This window comes from Macaca fascicularis, chromosome 13, assembly GCF_037993035.2.
Source record: "Macaca fascicularis isolate 582-1 chromosome 13, T2T-MFA8v1.1".
Taxonomy (NCBI): domain Eukaryota; kingdom Metazoa; phylum Chordata; class Mammalia; order Primates; family Cercopithecidae; genus Macaca; species Macaca fascicularis.
Genome location: NC_088387.1, coordinates 57590081 through 57596862, shown reverse-complemented (window position 1 = coordinate 57596862; position 6782 = coordinate 57590081). Strand labels below are relative to the sequence as shown.

General features: G+C 46.4%; 1 long non-coding RNA gene across 1 annotated transcript; it reads right to left on the bottom strand.

Moving 5' to 3' along the window:
* Nucleotides 1–2584: 2584 nt before the first annotated feature.
* On the bottom strand, nt 2585–4825 carry LOC135966959 (uncharacterized). The gene is made up of 3 exons (XR_010580669.1): nt 4679–4825; nt 4145–4339; nt 2585–2769 (listed from the first exon to the last, which is right to left on the bottom strand). It is a non-coding gene; the product is annotated as an uncharacterized lncRNA (long non-coding RNA).
* Nucleotides 4826–6782: the final 1957 nt, after the last annotated feature.

Sequence of the window (6782 nt, the reverse complement as noted above, 5' to 3'; positions counted from 1 at the left end):
CTCTGATGAAATTAGAGTGTGATCTCAAAGACAAGCTGGTCTTTTCATCTGAATTAAATGAAATAGGCCAATGTGCTCTTCTAGAAGATCAAACATACCCAGGACAATGTTCAACCCACTTTCTTTGTCCCAGTTTGGGACAAAAACCAGACTGGGGAAAAGAACAGGGAGGCTGGAGCTCCTGCTGGGGCTCCTTCTCTGGCCACACAGCTCCTCTTGGGCTCTGGGCAGGCTGAGCTTGGCGGGCATTGCCCTCTGCTGGGGCAGATCAGGAGAAATGAGCTAAGGCCAGGGATGGTCCTATCAGGTGGCAGAGGACAGGATTTGGAGGAGTCCCAGGGCTATTACAGATTGAGATTTAGCACTCTGGCCTCTGAGAAAACAGCCGGGTTTCTGATCTGCCCAAGCCCTCTGCCTCTCCTGTCAGGGGCCTTCTCAGCATCCCCTAAAGATTCCAATTCCTCTCCTACTCCAGTCTATTCCCTTCTTTCTCTGAATGGTCCATAGCTTATCCCAGTTCTATGGGCAGAGGGGAAAGAAACAGAAGGGAGAGCTAAGAAATTTCTCCCACCCGGCACAGTCGGTATCACAAGCTCTGTGTCCAGTTTCCTTGTCCTATATTTGGCAGCACGACAGCGGCCTTTCTGACTGATGCGAGCCCCTGTTCTCTTCACTCCCTGGGGATTGTTGATAGGCGGCCAGCATTTCAGTAGGCAGCGCATCATCAGCCCTACCACGGATCTTATTTTAAACTAATTACATTACTGAAGGGTGGGTAGGAGGGAGGAGAGGGGGTAATTATAATCGGGGAAATTTTTTTTAAAGGCCTAGTTTCAAAAATCTCAGACTTAATTTAGTAAATTTCAATTACAGAGAGTTACTAAGCTAAAGATCATTTGCATTACATCCTTAATTACTACTTCATTTGTATCTGAGATCATCAATAGAGATTCTTGGGAATGTGTACTTGGAATAAGTGATTGATCCTAATGAGGCCTTTGTTCCTCCCGAGCCTCACTTAGGAAGCTATTTCTTCCCTTTTGGAGAGGCATAGAGTTTGCCAAGCCAGGTGGAGACACCCTCAATTAGAAATGGAGCCTGAGGTTTTCAAACTGACTTTGCCAGAGGCTGCCAGATTCAAGCTCCGTCCTCCTGATGTTCCCCATCAGGCATTAATTGCTGTCCCCTGAATGCATTAGTGCTGCCAGACTATTACGGATGATTAGTCTCTGTGTCCAGCTACAAACGTCCATCTTTCTTAGTTGACAGCAGAGGAAATAGCCTTTTAGGATCTTCCCCTTGCACAGGATGGATGCCGTCCTGGACCTTCCTGCTTCTGTGTTTCCCACCACCTTTAAAGAAAGTGCATCCAGCAGTCCTGGCCACTGGGTCTTTATTGGAAAAGCTGTTTTCCAAGATGATTTAACTCTGAAAACAAAATGAAAAGCCCACAAGAACTGAAGACTCTGTATGTGTGTGCGTGTGAATGTGTATTAAGACCCCTTTTATAGAAGGAGACAGACTCCTTTTGGGGAAGAGGGAGAGGCAGGGAAAGGACGAAGTGAGTAAAGGCCCTCTCAGCTAAATCCTGCATGCCCATAGTTCCTTCATTGTCTGGAACCTCACACCCTTCAGGGCTTTCCCGAGAGCTCGTTCATCTGTTAGCTCACAGGTAAGAGAATCATTGTCCTCATTCTCTGAGTGAAGAAACTGATGCTCACGGTAGTTAAGTGACTTTGCCCCAAATTACTGAGCTGAGGAGTGACAGAGTGGGGACTTAAGTCCCAGTCTCTTAATTCTGTGCTCCTCCCATACCCCCAAACCACCGCCATGGTCTGCCAGCAGCCTGAACATTTACCCATTTATGGAGGTCAGGGTGTGGGTCCCACTGCAGCCTGCTGCCCCATTTAAACTTTATTTCTGTACGTTTAAGCAAACCATTTTGTTCAGAGGCATCCAGAGAGTGGCCTTACTTAACTTCTTCTGGAGGCGTGTCTATTTGGTGGAGAATGGTGGAGGGGCCTGGAGAGAAGGGAAGGGAGGAGCCAGTAGGGAATTTTCACAGTTTTCCACCAGATGAGGCCAAAGCCCAGGAGTCAGACAAATCCATGATTTTCCTGCCTTTCTGCACAGTTGCCAAATCCCTGCTCTTTGCTCTCATTATTCCTCTGGGGTGGTTTCCAAGCATGGAGAAGTGTAGGCTGAGGAAGTGTCTCTGTTCAGGGAGGGCAGATGCTATGAGGAGGGAGGCTTACACCAAGCGTCCAGCCAGGCCTTGGGGTCATAGGGACCGGCCCAGAGCAGGAAGTGTCCTCCGAGCTAGAAGCCCTCTAGTTCAGAGGTTCTTTGTCTCCTCAAAACCTCCTGGATATTGTAGCATCCTCTGCAATAGCCACTACCCCTGGCAGTGCAGATGGAATACTGTAGTGAAAGGAACAAATTTTTTTGGAGCTCTGGGTTCAAATCCCACTTCTGCTTATGAGCTGAAAGATCTTGAGTAAGTCCTGTAACCTCCCTAAAGATCGGTTGAGATTACCAATACCCACTGCACTGGCTGTTCTGAGGTTTAAATGAATCACATTAAACAAATAGCAAATGGTGGCTTGAATTAATAGACGGTTAGGGGGCAGCCAGGCAGTGGCAGGACAAGAAAGGAGGGCTGCTTGTCCACAGACAGTGGTAAGGAGCAGGAGTGGATTCCACAGTGAAGCGGCTTCGAGGGCTTTTCGTAAGCAGCCCCTATGCTGGCTCTGGGAGAGCGCTGAGAAACTAGTTTGAAAAGCACAGAAGTCATAAAATAGCACCAGCATTTTTTTTCTAGTGTGAGCAAAAATATTCATGCAGACACATTCAAGCCAATCTTCTGGGACTAAGACTCTAAATATTACTTGTGAGTCACCCCAGCTTCCCTCCAAGAGAAAGACTCCCCCATCCCCTCACCCAACACCCCCGTCCGTGACACATTAAGATTGTAGCTTTTCGGCTTCTCCCACCAAACTCTCAGTCCTTCATTGTGGGCATGAGGACAGCCCTGTGTGCAGAAAATGTGTTTCTCCATTTCAGTCTCTCTCTTGGTTAAAGCCAATTTCCAAAAAAACAAAACCATCTCATCAGAGCAAGACCCACGTCAAGCTCCACAGCAGGCACTAGGTGGCGCTAGATCCCATGTTATTAAGGCCGCTCCAAAGTTGCACCCTTTTCTGGAAAAATGTTTCTGTTGTGATATCTTCTCTTTCCCAGAGACCTGAGACCACCTCAGTTTATACCACAACCTTAAAGCACCACCAGAAGATCGCATACTATCTCAGGAGCCCCGGCTTTGCTGCTAACCTAGTCCTTTTCAGGCTGTAGAAGGAGTTTCTAGACCCGAGGTTGGAGACCCAAAGTCCTTTGCTGAACTGTAAATAATATTAGGAACAAGTAGCCCATTTCAACTTCTGCTCTGCCCTGAGGCGCAGGAAGGAAAACAACTTTTTTCCTTAGGAGGAGGTGAGGAAAAAAAGACGCAGATCCTAGAAGCTCCTTTGTGAGAGTAGCCAAGCATCTTCCCTGCCCTACCCGGCAGAATGGAGGCCCACCCCGACCTCAGGTCATTTCCTTCCAGGGCCTTCCAGCCCCCTCTCAGGGTGAAACGTGATCCTCAGTGCCCCTCTGGAGGTAAGCTGTAGGTTCTTTTTTTCTTCAGGGATCTGAGCTGAGGTTGCCCTGAAATGCCTGTTTAATTTCATTGCTGAGAGTACACCTTCACATTATTTCAAGAGCTCCCTATTGCTGTGACCCCAAAGCACTTATGAACAAGAGCAGCAACTGGCAGTTATAAAGCTATTTACAGTTTTCTAAGCGTTCAGAGCACTCTTTATGCCTGAAGAGGCAGGCGAGTTGCATTTTCTGTTTGCAGATACAGTGACTGACACCCCAGGGTCTCACTGGAACTGCTGGCACTGATGTCTCTCGGGAAATGATGATGATCATTGTTGCTTATTATAATTTTCACTGTTATGTTCCCTTTGACGGGTAAGAGGCCAAACAGAACACATGCTTAAAGACACAGCTTTTGGTTAGTGGGTTTCCTGTTGGCTGAGTCCATATGGGCTGAATGTGGAGAACCACTGAAAGGAGGTGAATGCCCTGAGCAGACCTTTACCTTCTTGGCCATAGGAGAGTTTACTGCAGCAGGAAGCTGGGCTCGGCAGAGTGAAAGGCGGGTGTGTGGGGAAGGCTTCCCCACCCCTTCCACCATGTGAAGACATAGGGAGACAATGGCCATCTAGGAACCAGGAGTCAGGCCCTCCCACGGCCTGATGCTGGCACTTTGATCTTGGACTTCCAGCCTCCAGAACTGTGAGAAATGAGTGCCTGCTGTTTAATCCCCCCAGTCTGTGCTATTTTTGTTAGAGCAGTCTGAAGGGACTAAGACAGAAATTGGTATGCCTCTGTGATGTCGCAGACATTTAAGCCCTCAAAGATCTTATGGTGCAATGTAGCTGAGGCAAGCACAGTATATATAAATAAAAAGAAAATTGGTGACTCAGAAAAGTCTTAGCAAGAGTCCAGAAACCCAATATCCTAGCTTGGCTGTGTAAAGGTTCCCTTTGGGGCAAAGAGAAGGGAAGGAGTTGGAGGGGACTGGGAGGAGGTGGGAGGAAAGGCCCTATAAAGGTATTCCTGTTAGGAATACCTGGAGGCCTTTGCTGGGCTTTACTTTCTGCATAAGAAGGGGTTTTCCCCAAGCTGACATCCAGGCTCTAGATGTCCAGCTGCAGTGTAATCAAAGGCTTTGGGCACCAAGTGCCTGGATGATGTTTTGCAGCTACCGAATTCTCTTAAGTCCATTGTTGCCAGGCACTGACTGCCTTGAGCATTGTTGAGATCACTACAGAGACAGCCTGTCCCATGGCCCATGAAGTCAGAGAGAGGTCAGCTAGGAACCGGTGGGCTTCACCTTCTAACTCACATCCCCACAAGGTTCTGCTCCTCGGGTCCTCAGAGGCTTGGATGAAGTTCAGGCCCATCATCTCACCCCATCACAAACTCTCCCCCTTCCCTTCCACCATACTTTGGGAAAGTACTTCTCTTCCATCATATTTGCCTGAAGAGCTTTTCTTTCAAAAATAAACACAAATTTTTTTATAGGAAATGAATGTACATGTAGAAATCCAACAAAAGGATTTATAGTAAAAAATAAGTCTCCTTCCCACTCCTGTTCCCCAGCACCCAGGTTCTTTTTCCAGAGGTACCCTCTGATACTCATTGTTGACAAAAAGAGCCAAACTCTGTAAAATATTTGAAAAGATTTATTCTGAGCCAAATATGAGTGACCACGGCCCGTGACACAGCACTCGGGAGGGCCTGAGAACATGTGCCCAAGGTGGTCAGGGCACAGCTTGGTTTTATACATTTAGGGAGATATGAGACTTCAATCAAATACAGTTAAGAAATACATTGGTTTGCTCCAGAAAGGCGGGACAATGCGAAGGTTGGGGGCTTCTAGCTTATAGGTAGATTTTAAAATTTTCTGGTGGACAGTTGGTTTGGTTTATCTAAAGACCTGGGATCAAATAGAAAGGAAATGTTTAGGTTAAGATAAAGGATTGTAGTGACCAAGTTGTGTTGTTCAGAAGAAGCTCTCAGCAGACTTCAGAGAGAGCAGGTTGTAAAATGTTTCTTATCCCACTTAAAAGGGTGCCTGGCTCTTAGTTGATTATCTCCTGGGTCTGGAAAGAAAGAGGAAAAAGGTGGCGGAAAGGGCATTCTCCATAGAATCTCTATAGATTCTCTATAGATTTTTCCCACAAAAGACAACCTTGCAGGGCATTTTCAAGATATGGCAAGAAAATATATTTGGGGTTTAAATATTTATATTTCCTTCCTTATTTGTTATGTGATATTATGCCAGAGCCAGGTTGGAAAGCAGATCACCTTATATGGGGGGGTTAAATAAAAACCCCTCTACACAGTGCATGGTGGCTCATGCCAGTAATTCCAGCACTTTGGGATGCCGAGGCAGGTGGATCCCTTGAGGTCAGGAGTTCCAGACCAGCCTGGCCAACATGGTGAAACCCTGTCTCTACTAAAAATACAAAAATTAGCCAGGTGTGGTAGTGCACACCTGTAATCCCAGTTACTTGGTAGGCTGAGGCCTGCTGGAACCCAGGAGGTAGAGGTTGTGGTAAGCCGAGATCACAGCACTGCACTCCAGCCTGGGCAACAGAGCGAGACTCCATCTCAAAAAACAAACAAACAAAAAACCCTCTGATGAGACTTTATGGTTTGTAGGGTATGACTCCCCCGGCCCCTTAGGTAGGAATTTGGGGAAGATAAAAAAGTCAGAGTTTAGATCTCCCTTTTCTTTCCCTACCCACCCAAGCCTCTTCTGTCCATTCTTTTCTTGTTTCCAGAATTTTGTTTTTTAACAAAAGGGATCCTGTTGCTCCTTAGTGTCCTTAGGACATGCAAAATGCAAACTCCTTAGGCCAGAATACAGGTGCTTTCTGATCAGGCCATGCAGACACCTCCAGCCTTATTGCCCCCAAAGTCAGGCCCAACAACTTTTTAGTGACATGAATCTGTGCTCTTATTTACCACTGTGTATTTTTATTTTTTTTTCCTGGCCTAGATATTTTTTATATTGTGATAAAATATATACAACATAAAATTTGCCATTTTAACCACTTTTAAGTATACAGTTCTGTGGCATTAAGTACGTTCACACTGTTGTACAACTATCACCACCATCCATCTTCAGAACTTTTTCCCCGACTGAAGCTCTGTACCCACTAACT